General features: G+C 48.5%; 4 non-coding genes across 4 annotated transcripts; 2 read left to right on the top strand and 2 right to left on the bottom strand.

Annotated features, from left to right (window-relative positions):
- Positions 1-365: 365 nt before the first annotated feature.
- Positions 366-437, bottom strand: TRNAH-GUG (transfer RNA histidin (anticodon GUG)). Its single transcript has one exon. It is a non-coding gene; the product is annotated as a tRNA-His (tRNA).
- A 613-nt stretch (positions 438-1050) lies between these two features.
- Positions 1051-1124, top strand: TRNAN-GUU (transfer RNA asparagine (anticodon GUU)). The gene has a single exon. It is a non-coding gene; the product is annotated as a tRNA-Asn (tRNA).
- Positions 1125-5217: 4093 nt separating this feature from the next.
- Positions 5218-5289, bottom strand: TRNAV-CAC (transfer RNA valine (anticodon CAC)). The gene has a single exon. It is a non-coding gene; the product is annotated as a tRNA-Val (tRNA).
- A 4020-nt stretch (positions 5290-9309) lies between these two features.
- On the top strand, positions 9310-9381 carry TRNAE-UUC (transfer RNA glutamic acid (anticodon UUC)). The gene has a single exon. It is a non-coding gene; the product is annotated as a tRNA-Glu (tRNA).
- Positions 9382-9926: the final 545 nt, after the last annotated feature.

The raw sequence follows: 9926 nt of genomic DNA, 5'->3' as shown, positions 1-9926 counted from the left end.
AAATTAGCTATCCAACGTTAGAGAGTCCAACGTAGGCCAGGACAGTTCTGGAGTGTATATTGCAGACTCTCCAAAATCTGCTCTTTTTTTGTGTACGAAAGTCTCACTCATGTGTAAAATATTTCCACCAGAAAAGCCCCCGATATGACCAGACCATTTCCTTAGGGGAAGCGATACACAGAGCTTATTGAGAGCTTGCACGTCACTTTAGACATTTTGTTAAATGGTGACGTGGGGCACGCCCGGGGTTCTCCTCTCTTCTACTGACCATGTTGCACCGGTGTCCAGCGAAAAGCGTGGCCCCTTGCCTTGCAGGTAAGGGGAGCGGCCCTTGCGGTTTGAGACACAAAGAAAAACGGAAGTTTTGCCGTGACTCGGATTCGAACCGAGGTTGCTGCGGCCACAACGCAGAGTACTAACCACTATACGATCACGGCGCGCCACAGCCCTGGTGGCAAGCTGAGAACTTGCTCTACTAATTTTGACAAATTCATTCCAATTACCGCGCCGCTTTGTTCTCGGTCAACTGCAGGTACTCGTGCTGTTTCCCTCCCTATTCTGATGCATTTATCATCTCCACTGCATCCAGCCCGTGCATCTGTAGGGATCTCCTGGGAAGTAACTTTGCAGCGTTTATGTCTCTCCCATTTCTTTCTGTCCTCCTGACATTTCCTCTCTTGATCCCCGCACCCTCCCCTCCGGCTCCTACCCAGCCGGCCGCAGCCGAGTGGGGCGCCAGCAGGGCAGATAGTAGGCGGGTGAAGGCGAAGCAACTTGGTAGAGCCATTACGCGAACCCACCAGGCGTTCCGCTTCTCTTGGGCCCCTCTTGCCTCAGGCCCGGGGATCACCGGCATGGAATCCTGACTGCCTTCCGCCTTCGGAAACGCCCAACGTACGGGTTCAAACGCGACAGACACACCCCCTCGACTCCTTTCGGCTTTTCGGAGACTTTGGAGACTTAACGGCTGTCCTGCAAAGGTGGGTAGCTCCCTCTAGCGTAGAGTGCATGTGCTTGCTCTCTGTTGGATGGGGAGGCGCGGTTTCACCGGTCTCTGTGGCGCAATCGGCTAGCGCGTTCGGCTGTTAACCGAAAGGTTGGTGGTTCAAGCCCACCCAGGGACGAGGTGGTATTTTTAGAAGGTGACAGTGTTTGCAGTTGTTTCTACCCTGTGCATTCTCTCACCTAATGGGAGAGAAATGCCTCTATCACCCTCCGGTCCTTAAGTGTTTTGTGTACAAGAGAAGGACCTAAGCCAAAATCGTCACGGATCCTCAGATCCAGAAGAGCTCAGGAGGAAAACAGGTCACCAGGAATCCTCAAGAGTAGAGTCATCGTTGTTAACCTGAATTCCTTTTGACAATGAAGCTTGTTTGTGTTAGTATTTATTTAACCCTTTCCATTTACTTTTGAAATTAAGTTGGTTTTATGCTATTAGTATCATAAATAATACCTTGGTCCTATGCAGCTAATACTGTACACATCTTTACCGAAGAATGCTGGAAGAGCAATTACATGGTTTCTACACGATTCCATGTTTCTCCTTTTGTTGGTTTATTAGCTATAATTCTTTCGTTATTTCAGCAACTGCTTTAGGCTTCATAGCTGCATACATCTGTAATTTACCGCAATTGGCCTTTAGGTCAACTCATATCTCTTAACATTTCTCCTTTACCTGTCTTTATGCTAGTTTTGTCATGCATTTTATGTTGCATGTTATAAACGTCACAATCCATCGTCATTACCTTTGTTTAATCTGTTCCTTGTTTTCAGAAATTTGAAGATTTTATTTATTTATTTATTTGACAGACAGACATCACAAGTAGGCAGAGAGGTGGGCGGGGACGGGGGAGGTGGGGGGGGGGTGGGAAGCAGGCTCCCTGCTGAGCAGAGAGTCCCATGCAGGATGCAGGCCTCCATTCCAGGACCCTGGGATCATGACCCCAGCCGAAGGCAGAGGCTTTAACCCACTGAGCCACCCAGGAGCCCCCAAGATTTAAATAAAAAGGATAAAAAATTAGTAAAATATTTATTAATTAAATAATAAGTAATAAATAAATAATATTTATTAATTAAATAATAAGGAAAAATAAAAAAATATTTTCCCATGCCAATATCATTTCTGTTGTCCTTCATTCCTTAGGCTACATGCAGAGTCCCATTTGGTATCAGTGTCCTTCTTCCTGAAGGACTCCTTTAACATTTTTTGCAGTGTGGGTCTGCTGGTGATGAAGTCTAACAGCATTTGTATGTAAATGTCATTATTCACTTTCATTTTGAAAGACTTTTTTTGGGGAAGGAATCATAGAATTACATGTTGACTCCCCTCCAGTCATTTAAAGATATTTTCTATAAACAAGCACTCCAGGAAAAACCAGGCCTCCGGGGCGCCTGGGTGGCTCAGTGGGTTAAAGCCTCTGCCTTCTGCTCAGGTGATCCCAAGGCCTTGGATTGAGCCCCACATCAGGCTCTCTGCTCAGCGGTGAGCCTGCTTCCCGCCCCCCCCCCCACCTCTGCCTACTTGTGATCTCTCTCTGTCAAATAAATAAATAAAAATCTTAAAACAAAAACAAAACCAGGCCCTCCAGTAACAACTCCTTACTTCCAGACATTGCATGTATTTTATACTTCCTAAAATGACAATGATGACCACCTGTACCAACACCCCCTAAAGGTATTCACACTTCCTATCAACCTGTTAACCTGTAGCCACTCTATAATTTATAAAAATATGCAGCAACATTATATTAAAAACAGCATTTTGTTATTTCTCTCTTTCTGTATATATATTTTAAAGATTGTTTATTTATCTTAGACACAGGGAGAGATAGCAGCAGGGAGGAACAGAGGGAGAGGACATCTCAAGCAGGACTCCCCACTGAGCAGTGAGCCTGATGCAGGTCTCAATCTCTGACCCTGAGATCATGACCTGAGCCAAAATCAAGAGTCAGATGCTTAACCAATGGAACCACCCAGGCACCCCTGTTATTTCTCTTTTAATTAGAAATTGTCCAGGCAAAGATTACACATTAATTCAATTTAATATCATTTAAAGAACTTAATAGATCTTAAAATCTCAAAGGAAGCTAACACATAGTAGAGAAATATATGTTGGAATTATGTATTAGATTATACCTAAAACATTTACTGAAGTTTGTGTGTGGAATAATTAATTATGATGATTTCTAGAATTTTAAAAACTTAATCTTCACTTAAAAGATATTATATGGTATATGTTAGGTATCCAGTATATTTAATTTACTGGAACACATAATTTTAAATTGTGTAAAGTTAGTTATTGGAATTACAGTTTGTCAATGACCAATAAAACCAGGATAGGTAATTTAGGATGTTAAGTGTCATTAGGATTCTGAAGAGAAAATTAAACCAAGACTTGTACAAACTAGAATACTATGCTATCAATATTTTCTAAGTTGTTAGAAAATCGGGAAGACAGCATAGAGCAGTTTTTAGACCAAAATGATTAAACCAGTCTGATGTATACAAGGAGTTCTCTTTAGAAACATGACATGAAAAAAAAATGACATGACATTAAACATTTTCTATGCCATAGTATGTCAACTATTAAAATTCTTTTTTTTTAAGATGTATTTATTTATTTGAGAGAGCAAGCGCATGGAGCAGGGGAAGGGGTAGAGGGAGAGAATCTCAAGCAGACTCCCTGCTGAGCAGTGGAGCCCAACATGGGGTCTCTCTATCTTATGACCCTGAAATTATGACCCTGAGATCATGACCTGAGCTGAAATTAAAAGTCAGTTGCTTAACTGACTGAGCTGTCCCTCATTTATTAAAATTATTTGATTTGTTAAAAGTATTTGAGATTTATCCTTACTAACATCTTGAAATTTTTTCCCTTGTACCTAGCACTGAGACCACTAATTTATCCACAGCTAAACCGTTTTTTCCCCTTCTGAGTTACAGATTCAGCAAGAAAACAAGTGCAAAGTATAAAACCTCAATGGTAGCATCCTTGGGCTCCACTGGGGTCATGAAAATGAAAGCTCAGTCACTACCCCACTTGAGGGAGAGACACAATTGAACACACACCAATCAGTATGTGTCTGGTTGGACTCAGACTGCAGCTAGGACCAGGTAAAGGCATAACAAGACATAACATCTCACCTCTCCCTGCCTGGGAGATGGCTCTGGACCCTCAGGCTAGGCCTCACCAGACTTTAGGGATTCAGAGCAGGGGCTCTCCACCCCTGGAACTTGGGACACACCTACCTCTGGGGATAAAGAATAGGCTTCTTCATGCTGGCAAGCTGGGAAAAGAGTTTTCTTGACTTAGGTAGTGGCTGTGAAAGAGGGGAATGCTAGCCACTAGACTATCTTTAAGATAGATTGCAAGATCTCTGCTTTGGCCTTTGCAGTAAAGTTGGATTTACCAGAGGGACAAACCAAAAATGGGGTCAATTCCCAGCGGCCCAAGGCTCCCGGCTTGCCCGGCTGCTCAGCACCTCTCCCAGCCTCAGCGGCACTTTGGGCTCTGAGGTCTGACCCCAAGCTAACTGGTCGGTGCTCCATTCTAGTCTAGCTTTACTCCTGTGTGTGGCAGAGCCAAGGCCATGCTCTCTTGGTGAGCCTCGGTTTCCCGAGAGTAAGGTGCGGGTGAAGAGCAGAGTGTCCCTCTATTGGTGACCTCCCAACTCGCTCAAGGGCTGTCCTGATGATGGCACCTGAAGGGCTCCTCCGCGCCCCCGTGGGCTCATCGGGTGGAGCCTGAAACGCTGACTCGACGAGTCCCAGGTGCAGTTCGTGTTCTTTGGTTCTGTCGGGGCAAATCCACCTGTTGCGCCAGCGGGCTGGGCTCGGGAAAACCAAGTGTACGGCTCCGGGAGGACGTGGTCGGTTCTCCGAGCCCGGGTGCCCGTCCGCCTGTAGAGCGGGTTGAGGCGCCAGAGGAGCAGGTTAGGGGGTTTCTGGATGTAGAGGAAACGTGCGTTGGGCTTTGTCCCCGGTGCCCTTCTCGGCCTGCCTGACTGGTTGTGGCCGGCTCTCCACCGGGGCCGGCAGCGGACGAACGAGGCCAGGTTGTCAAGTGCGGAGCAGGCTTTCAGGAAGCAAGGGAGCAGCAGCCTGGCTTCGTGTTTGTTTCTCTGAAAGGAAAATGAGGCTGCGCACGCTGCCTTCCCTTGGCTCCAAGCGTCCTCCTTTGTGTGTCGTCAACAGGAGAACTAGGGGGCAAAAGGATGTTGTTTCCGCCCGGTTCGAACCGGGGACCTTTCGCGTGTGAGGCGAACGTGATAACCACTACACTACGGAAACGAAACACGCGGCGGGACTTCATGCCGGAGCCTGAACAGCTTCCATCCTGCCCCTACTGTAGTGCCCACCACCTTCTTTCCTAAGTGCAAAAAGCCCTGAAAGCCCTCGCGACCCTCCAGGCAAAGGGACCGCAGCCCCCGCTGCGGCGCCGGTTTGGGATCCCGCGTCTCCCCCAGGAAGCGAAGACCCGGGGGCCGCCGTCAGTTCTGGCTTCGGGATCCGCATCAAACGCAGGGCTTCCAGATCCAGAACGACGCGCCCCGGTGCCGAGGCGCCCCGCCGACTCTCCGGCTCCCGGAGGGGCGGGTCACGTGCGTCCGAGCCCCAGGCGCCCCCTCCGCCCGGCCGGGGGGTCACCCGCCCTCCGGGCTGTCGGTGGCCCCTTTCGCTGCGGGGCGGTCGGTGCTCTCGGCTCGTGGCCGCTGCTCGGTGCTAGGAACCGGCGGATGCGCTCTGCCCCGCCTCCCGCCAGCCCGGCCGCGCCTGCCCAGGCGCGCTCTGCGCTCGCGGGCCCTTTCTCTCTGCGCTTCTCCGCGGTCCTCTGGGCAGCGGGGGTCCTTCCGACTCCTGCCGTTGTCACTTATTCTAGTTGACTAACTTATTCCCAACATTTAATCATGCTTGTACGTTGTTTTAGGCAGTATCGTTGCAAAGGCTACGTGTTAGGACATTTGCCTGTTTTAAAATATCCAACACTATAAGGGCCAACTCACGATTCCTGGCCAGTACTGAATTCGTTTGAAAACTTGATAGAGGTATAAATCTATTCAGGACCCAGGGGGAGTCCACTCAAATTTCAGGATTGTTCGATTTCTCCCTAATTGGTCTTGAGATTCATTTTGAAGAGTTTTTTCTTTTTAATTTAAATTTTAGTTAACATAACAGTGCAATATTGGCTTCTGGAGTAGATTTCAGTGATCATCACTTACATACAACCACCAATGCTCATCACAAGTACACTCTTTAAGACCATCACCCATCTAGCCCCCCCCCCCCCCAACCCTCAGTTTGTTCTCTATCCTTAGGAGTCTCTTATAGTTTGTTTCCTCTTCCTTCCTCCCCCACATATGTTCATCTGTTTTCTTTATTAAATTCCAAAATATGAGTGAGATTATATGGTTTTTGTCTTTCTCTGACTGACTTCATTTAGTATAGTACACATAGTTACAAATATGAAGCTTTCATTTTTAAAAAGATTTTATTTATTTATTTGACGGAGAGAGATCACAAGTAGGCAGAGAGGCAGGCAGAGAGAGAGAAGGAAGCAGGCTCCCCACTGAGCAGAGAGCCCAATGTGGGGCTCCATCCCAGGACCCTGGGATCATGACTTGAGCGGAAGGCAGAGGCTTTAACTCACCGAGCCACCCAGGTGCTCTGAAGATTTCATTTTTTGAAGGCTGGGTTATATTCCATTGCATTCCACATCATCTTTGTCCACTCATCAATCCATAGATATTGGGCTCTCTCCACGGTTTGGCTATTGTTGATAATGCTGCTATAAACATTGGGTTCATGTACCCATTCGAATCTGTATTTTGTATCCTTTGGGTAAATACCTAATAGTGCAATTGCTGGATCCTAGCGTAGTTCTATTTGTAACCCTTTGGGGAACCTCCATACTGTTCTCCAGAGTGGCTGCACTGGTTGCATTCCCACCAACGGTGCAGGAGATTCCCCTTTCTCCACATCCACTAACACCTGTTATTTCTTGTGTTGTTAATTTTAGTCATTTGACAGGTGTGAGGTGGTATCTCATCATGGTTTTGATTTGTATTTCCCTGATGATCAGTGATGCCAAGCATCTTTTCATGGCCTGTTAGCCATCTGGATGTTTTCTTTGGAGAAAAAGTGTCTATTCATGTCTTCTGCCCATTTCTTAATTGAATTATTGTTTTGGGGGTGTTGAGTTTGAGAAGTTCTTTATAGACTTTGGATACTAACCTTTTATCAGATGTGTCCTTTGCAAATATCTTCTTCAATCTGTACGCTGACTTTTAGTTTTGTTGACTATTCCCTTCCATGTGCAGAAGCTTTTTATCTTGGTGAAAGTCCCAATAGTTCATTTTGCTTTTGTTTGCTTCTGGCGATGTGTCTAGTAACAAGTTACTACTACTGAGGTCAAAAAGGTTTCTGCCTATGTTCTCCTCTAGGATTTTGGTTTCCTGTCCTATAGGTCTTTCATCTATTTTGTTTTTAAAGATTTTTATTTATTTATTTGACAGAGAGAAATCACAAGTAGGCAGAGAGGCAGGCAGAGAGAGAGGAGGAAGCAGGCTCCCTTGCTGAGCAGAAAGCCCGATGTGGGGCTTGAACCCAGGACCTGGGATTATGACCTGAGCCGAAGGCAGCGGCTTAACCCACTGAGCCACCCAGGCGCCCCTTTCATCTATTTTGAATTAATTTTTGTGTATGGTGTAAGAAAGTGGTCCAGTTTCATTTTTCTGCATATTGCTGTCCAGTTTTCCCAACAGCATTTGTTGAAGAACTATTTCGTTTTACCTTTGACAATACCTGAAACTTCCTTTAATTTGCCTTTTGTAGTTTCCCTGTTCAACAGGTCCGCAGAGTGCAATTTTTAACTTAGGAGGGACAAGAGGTGAAGGCGTTTTCACAGAAAGCCATGTCTGGAGGGCTTTTCACGTTTACCTCAGAGCGAAGTGCTAACAGCGGAAATGCTGAGAAATGCTCTCTCTCTCTCTTTCGTTTTCCTTTAGAAGTAAACGTTTGGGGGAAGAAATGTGCCACTTTCCTCCAGCAGTTGCGCCCTCTTAGTGCGGTGTTTACGGAGTTTTCTCCACACTCGGAGTCAAGCGCTCCCACCCTGAGGAAGTGAGGCAGCACACTCACTGGACACCGCCCTCAGTGCTCTGTCTTCCTCTCTTTGGCTCAGAATGCAGTTGAGGATGTGACTGGACTGCCTCATCTTCACCAGCAACCGGAGGGCTTAGTTCCAAAAGATCATTCCATCCCGAAATTTCATTAGTTTTCCCTCCCATTCCTTCCCTCCAAATTTATTTTTCTCCTCCCCCACCCAGGCAGTGGAGAGGATTCACCGTCTTACTGTCGCACTGGGGGACCCTTTGCGGTCCCGCGTGGACAGGAGAAAGGAAGGGCAGTCAGCCCTCAAGGACCACAAACTAACACACTCGCGTCACTGACGCTGGGTTCCCGCAAACCCAACCAAGCGCTTCTTGGAGCTTCTCTGTAGGCGGAAAGGGAAGACGCGTGGGATTCCAGACCCGGCGAGAGGGGTCGCGCTGCCCCTGCCCTGCTCCTCGGTGCCCGCCCCGAAGAGGCTCGTTGGACGCGCAGAGCCCGGGAAGAGGCTCCAAGGCGGCCCGACCCGGGCCCGAGAGTCCTCGCCGCCGGTATCGGCAGAGTCGTTCGCCACAGGCGGGCCGCTGGGACAATGTGTGGCTCCGGGACCGCGGCGGACGAGACAAGAAACGCGACTTCGGATGGAGCGGCTGTGTGGCGCGGGGAGAAAGGCCGGCGTCGAAGAAGACTGTTCGGGCGGAGCGTGGAGAGCAGCGGGGAAGCGCATGGCGGCGTGTTGTAGCGGGGCGGGACCCGAAGTCCGGTTCCCGGCCGTGGAAGCTTCCTGAAAGCGGTCTCGGTCCGCGCCGCCTGGGTAGCTGCGTCCTCCGGAGTCCACCGGCTGATGTTGGGGTCCCCGGGGTGTCGCTCCGGGCGCCTCGTGCTCCCGCGTCCTCTTCGCATCTTGGTGTTGGCGCGCGGCCGCCTCGCGAAGGCGCGTCCCTAGGGTGGGTATGAGTGGCCGCCAGGCCAGGATTGGTGCCCGGACTTGTGGACCAGAAGGGGCTCGGGGCGCGACCGTTGTCCCACACAGCGTGAGGTCTTTCTTGTAGGGCTCTTTTTATTAAAAGAGCAGAGAGGGAATGGCCTTAGGGGTCAATTCCTGAGAGGGGCGTGCGTCACCCAGAGGAATGGGCAGACAGGAATCAGTCACAATTTAATGCAGAACGTACCTGTATTTCTTAAAAGCAACGCACTGGCGGCTCCCTGGTGGTCTAGTGGCTAGGATTCGGCGCTTTCACCGCCGCGGCCCGGGTTCGATTCCCGGTCAGGGAATGCTATTTTGCAGTGGCTCCCAGAGGCACACATCCGCGGGTGAAGAGCCTTTGCCTCCGCGCTGAGTCCTTTAAATGCCGAGGAGGTCAGGCCCCGGGGTCTGTGCCAACTCCCATGCTGGGAGAAAAGAGCTGGAATGAGCCTGGACAGAAACTCCTCTTAATCCACTTACTTCAGAAACCTAAGGTGTCACTTTGGGGATTTCCATCTAAAGAGAACTTGGAACTTCCATTCATTCCTTCAAACAAAACTAACCAACCAAACAAACAAAACCCAGCGACACACGAACTGTGAAATATAAAAAAAAATGTTGCAAGAATAGTAATAACCTATATCCCTCACCTCAGTGCACCAGTTAGCATTTTCCCACATTTACTTTCTCTCTTTCCATATATTCAGTCTGGACACCCTTTGAAAATACCTTGCAGACATCTCAAGATAATTGGTTAGGCCACTGTTTCTCCTTTTCTGGACAATGTCCCTCAAAACCAGCCTCTGCAGGACCTCTCCTCCAAGGCTAAGGAGAGGGCTTGTCCTCTGGAGGA

The sequence above is a fragment of the Lutra lutra genome, chromosome 4 (genome assembly GCF_902655055.1).
Source record: "Lutra lutra chromosome 4, mLutLut1.2, whole genome shotgun sequence".
In the NCBI taxonomy this organism is placed as follows: Eukaryota; Metazoa; Chordata; class Mammalia; order Carnivora; family Mustelidae; genus Lutra; species Lutra lutra.
Note: the sequence above shows the minus strand (reverse complement) of the source record. Positions and strands in the feature narration are given on the sequence as shown.